Genomic DNA, 15,516 nt, shown 5'->3' with positions numbered 1-15,516 from the left:
GCTAGGGGTTAATGGCTCTGAAAATTAAATTAAATTAACTAAATGTTTCTGAAAAGAGCCTTTGGGTTTTTAAAAAATTACAACAACAAAATTAACCCCTAAAAAAATGCACAGACAGCAAAATGCAGCAAAAAAAAAGTGCACCTTTGCTACTGCCAGTGATATATAGCGATCACTGGCAAGCTAGGGGTTAATGGCTCTGAAAATTAAATTAAATTAACTAAATGTTTCTGAAAAGAGCCTTTGGGTTTTTAAAAAATTACAACAACAAAATTAACCCCTAAAAAAATGCACAGACAGCAAAATGCAGCAAAAAAAAAAGTGCACCTTTGCTACTGCCAGTGATATATAGCGATCACTGGCAAGCTAGGGGTTAATGGCTCTGAAAATTAAATTAAATTAACTAAATGTTTCTGAAAAGAGCCTTTGGGTTTTTAAAAAATTACAACAACAAAATTAACCCCTAAAAAAATGCACAGACAGCAAAATGCAGCAAAAAAAAAAGTGCACCTTTGCTACTGCCAGTGATATATAGCGATCACTGGCAAGCTAGGGGTTAATGGCTCTGAAAATTAAATTAAATTAACTAAATGTTTCTGAAAAGAGCCTTTGGGTTTTTAAAAAATTACAACAACAAAATTAACCCCTAAAAAAATGCACAGACAGCAAAATGCAGCAAAAAAAAAAGTGCACCTTTGCTACTGCCAGTGATATATAGCGATCACTGGCAAGCTAGGGGTTAATGGCTCTGAAAATTAAATTAAATTAACTAAATGTTTCTGAAAAGAGCCTTTGGGTTTTTTAAAAATTACAACAACAAAATTAACCCCTAAAAAAACGCACAGACAGCAAAATGCAGCAAAAAAAAAGTGCACCTATGTTACTGCCAGTGATATATAGTGATCACTGGCAAGCTAGGGGTTAATGGCTCTGAAAAGAGCCTTTGGTTCTATATTTTTTAACAAATAAAAGAAATAAATCTCTCTCTCTGCTAAATACAGGTCTCTCTCTCTCTCCAACAAAATGGCAAGTGAGGAGAGGGAGGGAGATCCACACTGATCATAGTCAATATTTACAAATATTGACATGATCAGACAAATGGGGTATTTTATTATTATTTTTTTTTTTAGGGTGGGAGGCTCAGATTGGGTGACCCTAGCTTGCCCCTATGATGATGCAGGCTAGGGACACCCCCAGAGGCCCCATGATGCACTGGGCATCGCCATCTTGGATGCCTAGTGAAGGGGGAGGGGGGGGGGCTATTTAGGGCTTTTTTTTTTATTATTCGTTTTTTTTTTTTTTTTTTTTTTATTTTAATTTATAACTAACTAAGTGCCTCGACCCACCGAGGCACTTAGCAAACAAGCAGAGCATCGGAAGCGTGTCCGATCGCTTCCGATGCTCTAAAACACTGCCGGGCTCCACGTGGAGCGAAACCGGAAGTGATCACTCGTGGGGGAGTGATCAATCCGGTCCCGGCACTCGGGAACAGTATTGCAGGATGCCTAGACCTCAAGGCAAGCCTGCAATACTGTTAGAGCAGCTGGAAGCGATTTCGATCGCTTCCAGTGCTCTGTTAAACCGACGACGTATGCCATACGTCCTCGGTCGTTAAGTGCTTTTTTTTTGAGGACGTATGGCATACGTCGTCGGTCGTTAAGGGGTTAATTTAAAAAGCCCAATTTAATACATAATGATTTATAGCATTTTGTATAATAAATGTTTGTAGCAGAACCAAACCATATGTTCAAGCTTGAGGAGGTCTGTCCAATAATACATTTGTGGGTTTGTTCCTGTTATCCAATGAGCAATAGATGTTTAAGTATCAGCCAACCAGAATCCTGTAATTCCCTATAGGTTTATAATTAACTGTAGAGCCCAGATAAACCATTTTCATTTAATATTAGTGTGAAGCTGCTATTTGCTCCAGTAATAAATATCACTCAGCTTATGGCCCTGTTGTATCAGTCACATCACATTTACTGATCTAATGATAAATATCTTGTGATCTGCATATTATTTTATTTCTAATGAGGTTATTTTATAATACATTTCTTATTTCTATTAGCTGCACCTGTTTATCATCAGAACGTTTATCCCACTGATCTGTGACTGATTCTTGTTGTTAGTAAAGACCTTAGTAAGTGTATTCTGCACTTTCAGCTGCTGCTGTTTGTCACATGATCACAGACTTAAAGGGACAGTGTATTGTAAATTTGGTTTTCCTTTAAAATAACAAGAAACCTCAAATGTTTTTCATCAATTAAATAGAACATATAATTTTCAACAACTTCCCAACTGACTTCAATTATATTTGTTTCATTCTCTAGATATCCTTTATTGAAGCAGTGCACTACTGGGAGCTAGCTGAGCATATAAGGTGAGCCAATGGCAAGAGGCTTGTATGTGTGACCACTAATCAGCAGCTAGCACACCATATAGCATTATATGCTTTGCTACAAAGTTTCCCAAGGGAATAAAGCAGATTTGATAAAAGAAGAAAATTGGAAACTTGTTTATATTCTAATCATAAAAGTTTAATTTTGGCTTTGCTGTCCCTTTAATTGTGTTTCTAATGACTTGTTTTACCAGTGTATAAAATAGTATAAAGTGGGGGGCGGAGCTAACCACCATTCAGAGCAGTCGCATGTTTGTGGAGCTCTGCTAGGGAAAAACGTGAATGCTTAACATGGTATGTGCAGTGGCCGGGCCGGAATACTAGCTACCCTGTGAATCCATAGAGAGCGGGGCTATGCGTTTATTAGCCCTACCTTGCTAGTTTGGTTTAGCTCCCCCCAGACCTTGGAACCCGCATTTGGGTCCTTCATAGGTGGACTACTTCCACCAGTTCCCTCCCTTGACCCCCCTCCTTGTACCCGTCACCCTCCCCACTAACCTTCCCTTTCCCTTAATCCATAAGTGACCGCAGTTAACAAATGACATTATTATTATCAGGTATTTATAGAGCGCCAACAGGTTCCGCAGCGCTATGAACATGGGTGGTATATAAAAAACGATTACAGGGATCAAATGGGTGAAGGGTCCTGTCGAGAGTTGCACTGTTGTAGTCGGCTCTTATGAAGGTAGACTACAAACAGCTGGGCTCATAGGCTTACATGCTATGGGGTTTAAGGGGATAGCAGTGGAAATAGGAAGGTTAGCGTAGGTTGTAAGCGTTCCTGAATAGTAGAGTCTTCAGGGAGCACTTGATCGAGATATATATATATATATATATATATATATATATATATATATATATATATATAAGCTTTGTAGATGGAGGGCACTCACAGGACTTATAAAAAATGTAATCGTTATTTACAAGAACAGTTTCACATCAATAATGTCGACGTTTCGGCCCATCTAGAGGCCTTCTTCAAGACAATTCATAACCTTCAACAGTGCGTGTAGCACATCACAACACCTCCGGATGGAGTTCCCACTCACCCGGATGACAAATCTGCCTCCCAGTTCTCTACACCTGGGATATAGATCGCTGACAGATGGCAAGAGTAAGCCTCTGCCCATTGGATTATCCTTGAGACCTCTATCATCGCTAAGGAACTCTTTGTTCTGCCCTGATGATTGATATAAGCCACAGTCGTGATGTTGTCCGACTGAAACCTGATGAATCTGGCTGAAGCCAGCTGAGGCCATGCCTGGAGAGCATTGAATAACATTGAAGGCTGGTGTCTGTCATCACTATGACGCATTCTGGCCTGCGGAAACACATTCCCTGGGACAGATGATCCTGTGACAACCACCAAAGAAGAGGGTCTCTGGTCTCTTGATCCAGATTTATCTGAGGAGATAAATCCGCATAATCCCCATTCCACTGATTGAGCATGCATAGTTGCAGTGGTCTGTTGGGTTTACAGACAATTGAGAAAGATGGAACCTCCCCCTTGGAAGAGAATCCTTGAAATCTAGAAGGTATCCCTGGGTTACAATTTCTGCTGCCCAGGAATCTTGGACGTCTCTTGCCCAGGCCTGAGCAAAGAGAGAGAGTCTGCCCCCTACTAGATCCGGTCCCGGATCGGAGGCTACCCTTTCATGTTGACTTAGTGGCAGCAGCAGGCTTTTTGGCCTGTTTACCCTTGTTCCAAGCCTAATTAGGTCTCCAAGTTAGCTTGGATTGAGCAAAGTTCTTGCTTTGCACAGAGGAAGAGGAAGTGGGACCACTCTTGAAGTTTCGAAAGGAACGAAAATTATTTAGTTTGGTCCTTATCTTCTTATCGTAATAATTATTTTAGCAAAGTTCCAGTACAGACACCCATATTCAAATTACATCATTTTAGAGACAACATTAATATATACTAATATCAACTTCAACTGCTTAGGTTTTTGATTTAAGTTAGCACCTTTAAAATAAAAATATAAAATAAGCTTTATTATTTTATACATAGCGATTTATTTTATTATTTTAGTATGTAACAAACACTATAGTATCACTAGTTTAGCTATGTACAGAAATAGTATATACACACCTTTATTCATCAAGGGCATCAGCCATTATAGAATTTTATTATTCACTTTGTATCGTTTGTTAAACATCATACGAATTGATGTAATTCCACATACAGTGTGGTGAATATTGTTTATATGTAAATTTTTGTTTATATACAAATGTTCTTTAGATGATATTATATGAATTTTAGCCCAATCACTCGTTAAAGTAATGAAATAGTATACATAGATCTCATGTATTGATCTCTTAGATTCCTGACACACAATGTCAGGGGCCTAAACACCTTTGGCAAACTAAGCCTACTATCTAGAACACTACATTTCCATAAGGCTGATGTGGCCTTCTTCCAAGAAACACATCTGTTAGCGGACTCCCCCCCCTGGGCCATCATTTCAAGACTACCCTGTTGTAGAGGCTGCCTCCTACTCTAAGAAGGCTAGAGGTGTAGCTATACTGATTCACAAAAGAGTGGCCTTCGAACCTCTCCAAGTGATTAAAGACCCCCAGGCGAGGTACCTTATCTTGATATGTAACCTTGACCATGTCATCTACACCTTAGTATCCATATATTTGCCCAACACCCTCCAGCCCAGATATTTATAGAAAATCTTACACAAAGTGGATCAAGTCAGACAGGGTAGGGTGATCCTGGCAGGTGATCTGAACATGGTGTGGGATGGCGGACTTGACAGAAAGACGAGATCGCCTAAAAAGAGACTCTCTAGCTCAGATGCAACGAGCCGTAGATTTCGGGAACTTATGTCCCAGTTTAATTTTTTTGATGTTTGGAGATCCCTACACCCTCTAGACAGAGATTATACCCATTACTCTATACCCCACTCTACATACTCCAGACTTGATTATTTTTTTGCCATCCAGACTCCCTAGACCTTACACAATCCACAAAGATTTGTGCATGCCCATGGTCAGACCATGACCTGGTCCTCATGGATCTTGAATCTCAGAACACTGTCAGACCCAGGCCTAACTGGAAGCTACCCCAGATCCCTTCTCACCCAGTTTCAAAATGCATGCACCAAATACATATGGCAGAATAAACCTCCATGAGTCGCTCATAAACTTCTACAGTACCCCAGAATGCATGGTGGGGTGGCTTCTCCTTCTATTTCCAGATACTATGAGGCTGCCATGCTCACGCACATTGCCCAGTGGGGTGTAAAGAACTCTGATAGTAGGTGGAGGTCGATCAAATAGGCCTCCTTACCTTTTCACCTCACCCTGAGGGATTTGATATGGACTCCTCCACATTGTAGGAGATCCCTAGGAATAGGGAACCAGCTGATTCGGGAATGCCTAGCCATTTGGGAGCAGCTGAGACATTATACTCAAGTGGCCCCCTCATCCGTCCCCTATCACAGCAATTACTGGCCTCTTCTCTGGTCTCCCTGACTCACACCCAACGGTATGCCTGAGACTAGGCGTTTCAAGAGTGGCAGACCTTTGGTCATCGCCCACTTGCGATTCATTTGTACCTTTTGATCAAATAGGTGGTTCGTCGCCTCCTCCGCCCTACATGAACTTCGAATATGTCAGGGTCCTCAGCTTTCTGACTAGTTGGGGTTTTAAGCCGTCTCTCTCTCGGCCACTAACCATCTGGGAGTCCAGATGGCAACAGGGACTGAGGTTGGGTAAGCCACTATCTTTCCATTACTCTATCATGGAGGGTGCGGCCCCTGCAGATAAAGCAATACATATTGCTAAATGGGAACAGAAACTTGAGTTCACTACACCCACTAAAGAATGGCACCGTACACTGCTTCTTACGAATAAAACCCTTCACTATGTCACTATGCATGAGACATATTAAATTGCTCACGCAATGGTACTATGTGCCTGCTAGACTGGCTGCAATCTTTCCAGGAGCTTCTATTTGTTGGAGGGGTTGCGGTATGTTAGGTGACATGACACACATTTGGTGAAGCTGCCCCAAGCTGAGGCCCCTCTGGAGCAAGTGCTTCACAACGCTAGCGAGCATGGGTATCTCTCTACCCAGAACCCCAGAAGTTGCCCTACTCCACGTAGGTACTTGTAAATTGCCCAGACACTACGCCTCATTAAGTATTTACCTCCTTTCAGCTATTAAGCTTAACATAGCCAGAGCTTGGAAGAGAACTAACCCCCCTCTTGGTCTGACATCACTCAAACCATGGCCTATATTTACTCTATGGAAAAGATTATTTATTACTCCACGGAGAGAGCTGACTTCTTTGAATTAATTTGGTCAGAATGGAAGAATGGGTTTGACACTTTATGGCTCCCTAGCTTTGAGACTTAAGACAACCTGTCTTCCCCTAGTAGCATCAGTCCGCCTCCCACACCTACTTTGTTAAGCCTGGAGTCCTTGTTAGATTCATACCCCTTACCCTAGGACTTGCTCCCCCTCCCTCCTCCCCAGATGATCCCTTCCCCCATCCCCTCTCCCACTTACATCAGATTAATGTGAACACCTTTGATAACCCCCTATTCTGGATACAGGGGTTGCGTATGTATGTATGTTTATTTAACGCACACATTGTGCTTCCTTAAGTATCCACTGTTTATGTTATGTCGTTGAAATTGTACGCATTGGTCGTACTATTGCTGTACTTGTTTATTTTATCTGAAAATCTAATAAAATATTTAAATAAAAAAAATAAAATAAAAAAAAAATAGTATAAAGTGTATGGGAAATTTCACCTTTAGCATTATTTTTTTTATATAAAATAACTGTTTGCTGGGGGGCGTAGCATTTAGGCGTCGGTGATGGCTGCACCTTTCTTAAGCTCCGAGTGCGGTCTGCTTGAAACCTGCCACTGACCAGCATCACATCCCCAAAAAATTGCACCAGTTACTGGGGAAAGTACAGGGATAGCTCAGCCATAATTATAGCGACCCTCCAAGACCTACCTGATCACAGCTGTGGTCTACTCATACACGCCGCCGTTGGCTTCAATACTAGGTTGCATCCAAACCGTGGCAATCTGGCCGAACACCACCAAATGCCCTGAGACAACGGCAGAGCCCTCTCCGGCTCCTACAACCTCCTGTTCTAATGTACTCTACCTAAGGAGAGAGTTAAGGGTAACACTAGACGTGATCCTCAAGATTTACTGCTGTGACGCAGCAATCCTCTCGTGAGACTCGGCACACATAGCCTGAGAAGCTTCAGATATCGGCTTCAAACAGTAAGTCCTGTATAATAGTTTTACATCTCAACCGCTAACTATAAAAAGATTGCTGCATGACACAATCCAGATCATAGACTTATGCAATTAGCAGATACATCTTGTGCAGACTACCTACATATCTCATCCATGTGTACTAGATATATGAATGTCATGGTGATATATGACTCATAACAAACTGAATAAGAAAACACATCTTAATAGACAAGTAGGTTTTAATACCCACTCCCAGGGAACAACCCTAACCCCATAGGCAACAACCAACTTTCAGATAATAATCTGCCTCAACTAAGACTTATCATGGCACATCACAGAACTTTTAAAGTGGATAAACTAAACAGAGCCGCACCCACACACAGGCCCCAATCCAAATGGATAGAAATAAAATTACAGACTCTCCTTCCACAGACTGTGAAGAAGACATTCTAACAGAGAACACTGATAACGTTGCACAAACCAGCCTTCTAGAACCTACACCAGTAAATGCTGATGGCCCTGTTAATCTGAAAGCAATGGAAGCTCTTATTTCACAGGTCAAATCATGCATAAAAGTAGAATGTACTGACTTAAAGAGAGACATTAATGGACTTGGATATAGGGTTGAAGCCCTGGAGGATGAACGAGAAGAAATAGCTAAAGACATGACAGATATTTCACAAAAGATACTTCTACAGAAAGAACAGATCACAGATTTAGAACAAAAGTTAGATGACATAAAGAACAGAACTCCATGCAACAACCTTCGAATCAGAGGGATACCTGAGAAGGTGCCCGGAGACGCAATTCACGACTACCTCCAAGAGATATTTCAATCCCTGGCAATAGCGAACTCTGTTGTTATTCAAGAAATCCCTCTGGAAAGAGCTCACCTCGCACTTCGCCCTAAACCTACAGAAAACCATCCTCCCAGAGATATTGTGGTGTGCTTTCAGAGCTTCAGGGATAGAGAAAAGATACTGAACTTTTCTAGACAACAGCACAACTTTACATATTTAGGTGCAAAGATCCAATTTTTCAAGACCTCTCCATCAAAACATTGCAGAGAAGAAGAGACTTTAACATCCTATCTACGCATCTAAGATCCTTGAAGGTTTCCTATAGATGGGGCTTCCCTGTATCCATTCAAACTATCAAAAGTTGAAAATGAATTGAATGTACAGACACATCTGACACAGCTTCCTTCTTCACTGCACTGGGAATACCAGCTCCAGATGTTCCTACATCTCAAGCTTCTAAAGCGGTTGTTGCAGTTCGACCCAAACCTCAAAGAAGCACCTGGTCAGAAGTAGCTAGTAAAATCAGCAAGAAGAAACTTACATCCAAAACCCACACCGCATGAGAGGTTATCTGAAATTCTGCTACTAAACAGAATGACAATCTAACATTAATCACCATCTATGACTCTAGGAGTTTGTGAGTTCTTTCATTCTTTTTTTTTTTTTTTTTAAATAGTTTTTATTGAGGTAAAATGGCAAACAAAAATGTAATGTCAAAAAGAGATATCATGGCAACATGCCCATTTGAAATACATTAAATTTTACAAGATAAATTGAACAAGCATGTCTTCACAACAGTAGAATCTGGACTTAACTCAGCCCAAAGGTATAACTTCAAGCCATGAGTATTACCTCATTTTTACATAAGTGCATGGACACAGGACAAATAAAACAACTCCAAAAAGCTAGTTGGGTGTAAGCCTAGTTTCAATGACCAAACTAAAACCTTGTGCAGGCTTGTGCTTGTCCCTGGAATATTCAGCTGATCCTTTAGCTAAGCAACATAACAATCGAGAGTGGTTAAATAAAGGTGGGAATGGGTGTCTCCCCAATTAGATTCATTCCTCAGGTTATCTCCATTCCACCGGCTGATGGTACATACATGGGGGGATGGGCCTACCCCAGATACATATGTTGAAGTGGTAATAGTTGAAAGCAAAACTTTCTTGCAAGACAACAGGGCAGTGAAGTAGAGAGGGGAATTGAGGAGAAAAGGGGAAAGAGGGAGGAGAAAAAAAAAAAAAAGAGGAAGGGGGAGAAAGGTAGGGCCCAATGGGGGCCTGTCTAGAAGGGCAAAGGTTTCATTTAAATTCTGGTTGTAAATACGATCCCGTGGGAGTAAAGTCTGCGCACTCACATGGTATTCCTTTCCCAGGTTTGCCAGGGTGCCCAGACCTGACCATGTAGACCCAATTTGCCACTACAGCTCAAAGAATATTCTTCCATAGAACGGATGTATATGACAGTCTCTCTGACCATGTTAAACGTGACTTGGGAGGATCCAAGTCAGCATCTAGCAATTGCCATTTTTGTGGCCAGGAGGATAATAATACACAATATTTTTTCTGGTTTGTTCAATTTACCTAGTCCTAGGTGAAAAAGGGCCGTATCTGGTGTGAGATTGCGAAGCAAACCTAATTGGTCTAGCAGTAACCCCACCTTCCTCCACACTCCCTGAACCTCCACACAACTCCACCAGATGTGCAGATGCGTACCCCTACCTCCACTCCCTCTCCAACATATATCTGGTCTATGAGGATACATCTTATGAACTTGCTCCAGGACCCCGTGCCAGCGCAACATTAATTTTACAAATAGCTCAAAGAGCGTAACGCAATGGATCGCCATTTTTGTGTGTCTGATGGCTGTCTGCCAATCCACTTCGGGATATACCTGCCCCAGTTCTCTCTCCCACTCTAGAACCCGAAACTGCTTCACAAAGCCGTCCGAGCCTAGAAGTAGTTGGTAGTGGATCGTCATGGCTTTTCGGAGAGGCTTACCCACCAGCCACCTTCTCTCCCATTGAGTCAACTCCCTAGGGTTCAGTTTTGGGAATTTCCAGGCTATCAGCAAGGAAATAAATCTAAAATACTCAAAGTGGTATTTCTTAGGGATATCTATATTCGGCAAGTCAAGAGCTTGCAGAGCCAATCCACGGGGTGAGTAAAGATCGCGAATCTGCTTTACCCCCCAAGCAGACCACATCTGGAGATGTGAGTCAGGAAGACAGCAACAGTGCTCTTATTGAATGCACAGGCGAAGGATGAGGAGCAACCTGTGAGAGGCCATGGAGGTCCCTCCACACTCTAATACAGGCACCAATAATAGGGTTGTCCACTCCTATAAGAACGTCCGAGGGACCCAGATAAGATCCTCCAGGAGCAGTCCTGAAGGAAGTACAGCCTGCTCCAGTTGGCCCCATCTAGTTTCCTCCGGCGGGACTCCCCAGGCTGTAATGTGTGACAGCATAGCTGCTTCATAATATTTGTGGATGCAGGGGGCTGCAAGCCCACCGTGTAAGACAGGTTTTTGTAATTGTTGCATAGCAACCCTCGGAGGTTTACCCTGCCAGATAAATCTACTTATTATGGATTGGTGGCACTTTAGGATGTAGTTCGGGACCCTCAACGGGATACACCTGAACAGGTATGTGGCCTTGGGCAGCAAAGTCATTTTGACTGATTGGATTCTCCCAATCCAGGAGATCTCATATTTAGCCCACTTTGTGGTGAGGCTTTCAAATTCTCTCAGTAGCGGGTCAAAATTAGACCGGATCACCATCTTCGGATCAGGAGAGAGGATGATCCCCAAATGTTTTGTTTGGGTTGACGACCAGTCAAATGGGTAGGCTTCCTTTAGTTGGGAAAATTGTGTCGGAGGGAGATTTAGGGCCAAAGCCTCAGTCTTTGTATAATTGAGTTTATAATAAGACATCTCTCCAAACTGCCTTAAGCCATCAAAAACCGCCGGGAGGGACACCTCAGGCTCCGACACAAATAAGGTGAGATCGTCTGCAAATAACGCAAGTTTTTGCAAAGAATCGTGGATTAAAAAGCCCTTAATCTTATTATTTTGCCTAATCATGGCTGCCAGGGGCTCAATGGAAAGGACAAAAAGAAGGGGGGAAAGCGGGCACCCCTGCCTAGTCCCGTTTCTGATCTCAAAAGGCTCTGAACAGAACCCCTTGCCCCTAATTCTAGCCGACGGGTTGGAGTACAGAGCCATAACCGCTTCTATGAACTGCGCTGGAAGTCCGAAGGCCCCCATAACCTCCTCCATGTACTCCCACCGTACCCTGTCAAATGCTTTTTCCGCATCTAGCGACAGGGCAACTAGTGGGAGCCCCAAGGATTTGGCCTCTGCAAAGATGTTTAGTAAACGGCGCGTATTGTCCGAGCCTTGCCTGCCTCGCACGAATCCCACCTGATCTAAGTGTATTAGGGACGGGAGTTCCCTGCTTAAGCGGTTTGCCAAAATTTTTGAGTATATTTTAACATCCTCATTTATTAAGGAGATGGGTCTATAACTCTCACAGCGACTAGGATCTTTACCCGGTTTGGGAATGGTCACAATTTCTGCCTCTAGGCATTCTTTAGGGAAACTTCTAGCCTGAAAGGCCGAGTTGAAAACAGAAACCAGGACCGGGCCAACTTCCACACTCAATTTTTTGTAAAAGATAGAAGAAAAGCCATCTGGCCCCGGCGCCTTATTCAGTTTCATTCCCTTAATCGCTTGTTGCACCTCAGTGATGGTGACTGGGGTTGATAGTCTCTCCCCTGCCTCCTCAGGTACCCCGGGCAAGCCGAGGCCTCTTAAAAAGCTAGCGATGTCTTCTCTTGGAAGAGTCTGGTATCTCTCCGAAGAAGAGATTTGGTATAGCCTCTGGTAATAGTCCACGAAGGCTTCCCCAATGTCTCTGGGCGAGTAGCATCTTTCGCCTCCTTTCTGAATAAAGGCGATTCTGTTAGCTAGCGTTTTTTGTCGTAATCTGTTCGCTAGGAGGCGGTCTGCTTTATTGCCACTATGATAAAATTTCAGTTTCAGGAATCTGAGGTTCTTCTGGACCTGCTCCAATTCAAGATCATGGATCTTGGCTTTGGTATTATTCCACGTCCTAATATCGGAGGGAGAGACACCCTCCCCAGCCTGTTTCCTCTCTAGGGCCAGCTTACCATAGAGTTGCGCCAATGTTTCAGTTTTCTTTCCTCTGTTCTGGGATTCTCTCTTTATGAGTATCCCTCTCATGTATGCTTTCAGAGCTAGCCAGACCATGGACATTGAAGTTTCCCCATTAATATTGTTCTCAAGGAACTCAGTAATTTCTTTGGACCATTCGGGAAGAGATGTTCAGGCAAACGCCATCTCCTTGGCCCTTCATGCGCTCCGGTCCCACCAAGAGTGACCATCACCGCATCATGATCAGACCACATGCAAGGCACTATAGCAGAACCACATACTTGTCTTACTGTCCACGGGTCGCAAAAAACATAATCTATCCTGGAGAAGGAGGAGTGTGGAGCAGAATAGAAGGTATGGTCGCAAGCATCCGGGTAAAGAGCCCTCCACACATCATGGAAATCATGCTGCGCGGTCAGTTCCCTAAATTTTTGGGAGAGAAAATCTCTGTTCCTGTCTCTGCCTAGATTGGTATGTCCTCTTCTATCTTTCTCAGGATCCCAAAGCATATTAAAGTCACCTGCCAGGAGGGTATGGCCCTGCTTTATCTTGGCGACTTGGAGGAGCAATTTCCTCAGAAAGCTAACCTGATTAGTGTTGGGTAAGTATGTCGCAACTAGCGTGTATAGCACACTGTTTAAGCGGCACACACATATCACATAGCGTCCCGCCGGATTGCTTGCCGTGTAAATAGGTTTATAGGCTACCTGATCTCCTATTGTAATAATCTGTTAGGTACTGTTTAAATATGTCAATGACAACAGTAATCCTATGAGATTGATAAGGGTTTTGTTGTTGGCTAAGTATTCCAGTAAAGGATTTTAAAGTAATACCTAGTACTTTTATATATGCCAAGGCGTTATAGTTGAGCAATGAAATATTGGATATATCACACAAACTATAATGTGGCAAATGTAACAGGTGAATATATAGGCTAAACTGTATATTGAGGAAACTTGATAGTTCAGACGATAATTCACAGTATAAGAAATTGGAGTAGATAAAGTTAATCAGACCTGTGAGTAATGTTCCGGAGTAGATATGTTCCCCTTGTTTCGTTTAGTATATTTAACTCAGTATGGAACCGTGAGTTAAAACAAACAGTAGCGTGGAGAGCCGGTTAGAGCTGACAGGCAGGGAGAGATGCAGACGTCTGCCTCTGATGACGTCACGGCTATCGAGTGCCGGTCACACACAGGTTGTTTTAGGAAGATGTGAAGCAGCACCTGAAACAATAATCCAGAAAGTATAGAATCTACTATACAGGTTAGTGAGCAACTTTAGAATTCCAAGTAGAAGTGTAGTATAGGATGATTTCCAAAAGTATAGAGCATAAAACTCTGTAGCGGTCTGAGTACACAGCAATGAGCATTAGAACTCAATAAAGCAGCACTGATTCTTAGTGGGTGGTGCCTTAAATAGGCAAAAGGCTTAAAGGGACAGAGAGGTCACGTTTAACCCTTACAGAGCCCCCCCCACAAAGAACCACAGCGTGGGTCAAGGTCTGGGACGATCCGGATTTCGCCGGTGGAAAAGGGACACAAGGCGAGGAGCAGAGACATTGGTAGCAGGTTCCCAAGAGTCCTCTTCATGACCAAACCCCTTCCAATGAATAAGATAAAATAGAATTCCCCCACGGATGCGTGAGTCCAGGATGCTATGTACAACAAATTCTTGATCCGGGGAAGGTATCGGAACTGGTTCGGAATCAAGAGAAGTAGGGGTAGATACAGAGCAAGGTTTAACTAAGGACACGTGAAAAGTAGGATGAACTTTGAAATTGGAAGGGAGCTGTAGGGTGACAGTTGATGGATTTGTGATCCGAATGATGCGGTATGGACCAATGAACAACTTCCCCATCTTCTTGCTAGGGTATGAGAGTCTAAGATTCCGAGTTGAGAGCCAAACCTTTTGTCCTACCACATATGTGGGACTAGACCTATGACGGAGATTGTAGTATTTACTCTGGTACGCTTGGGCATGTAGAATATTATCATGAATAGTTGGGAATAGAGCTGAGATATCATTGACCAAATCGTTTACTACAGGACAAGGTGTCTCAACCTTAGGTAGTAAAGTAAAACGAGGGTGTAAACCATAATTAATGAAAAATGGAGAGAAACCAGTGGAAGAATTTCTGTTGTTGTTATACGCGAACTCTGCTAGTGGGAGGAAGAATGCCCATGACTCTTGTTGATTTGCACAGTAACATCGCAAGTATTGCTCCAGCCACTGGTTGACTCTCTCTGTTTGTCCGTTAGTCTGCGGATGATAAGCGGTGGAAAGTTTCTGTTCCATGTGGAGGGCTTTACAAAGAGATCTCCAGAATTTGGAGGTGAACTGAGTTCCACGATCACTGATAACTGTTAGTGGGATGCCATGCAAGCGTACTACATTTTGTATAAATAGATCACAAGAAATTTTGGACGTAGGTAATGATGTTATGGGGATGAAGTGTGACATTTTTGAGAACAAATCCGTAACCACCATGATAGTGGTATAATTATTGGATGTCGGTAGATCAACTATAAAGTCCATAGACACAGTCTGCCATGGAACATGGGGTACTGGTAAAGGTTGTAGAAGACCGACTGGCAATTGTCTGGAAGGTTTAGAGGTGGCACAGATGACACATTGGTCCAAGTGATTTTTAAGATCCGAGCGTAAGGTTGGCCACCAATAGAATCTAGTGAGCAAATCCATAGTTTTATCCCTACCCATATGCCCTGCTAAAGGAGATTCGTGAACAGAATTCAGTACCTCTTTCCTGAGGTTTGTTGGGATATACAGCTTGTGGTCCTTGCGTAATACTCCATTAGCGTCAGGTAGTAAGTCCTGAAAAGGAACAGAAGTATCTGTGTCAAGTGCTCTTTTGAACAGGGGTTCAAGACCCGTCATGATTCCTACTATA

At 42.8% G+C, this 15,516-nt stretch overlaps 1 protein-coding gene across 1 annotated transcript in view; it reads left to right on the top strand.

Moving 5' to 3' along the window:
* Positions 1 to 2,326: 2,326 nt before the first annotated feature.
* Positions 2,327 to 15,516, top strand: part of LOC128644157 (gastrula zinc finger protein XlCGF26.1-like) — a 29,880-nt gene continuing 16,690 nt past the window's right edge. Inside the window, exon 1 of the mRNA XM_053696864.1 lies at positions 2,327 to 2,380. The gene's annotated coding sequence lies outside the window, so the exon portion shown is untranslated. The remainder of the gene's footprint in view (positions 2,381 to 15,516) is intronic.

Source organism: Bombina bombina, unplaced genomic scaffold (assembly GCF_027579735.1).
Source record: "Bombina bombina isolate aBomBom1 unplaced genomic scaffold, aBomBom1.pri scaffold_893, whole genome shotgun sequence".
NCBI lineage: Eukaryota > Metazoa > Chordata > Amphibia > Anura > Bombinatoridae > Bombina > Bombina bombina.
This window is presented reverse-complemented; position numbering and strand designations above follow the sequence as displayed.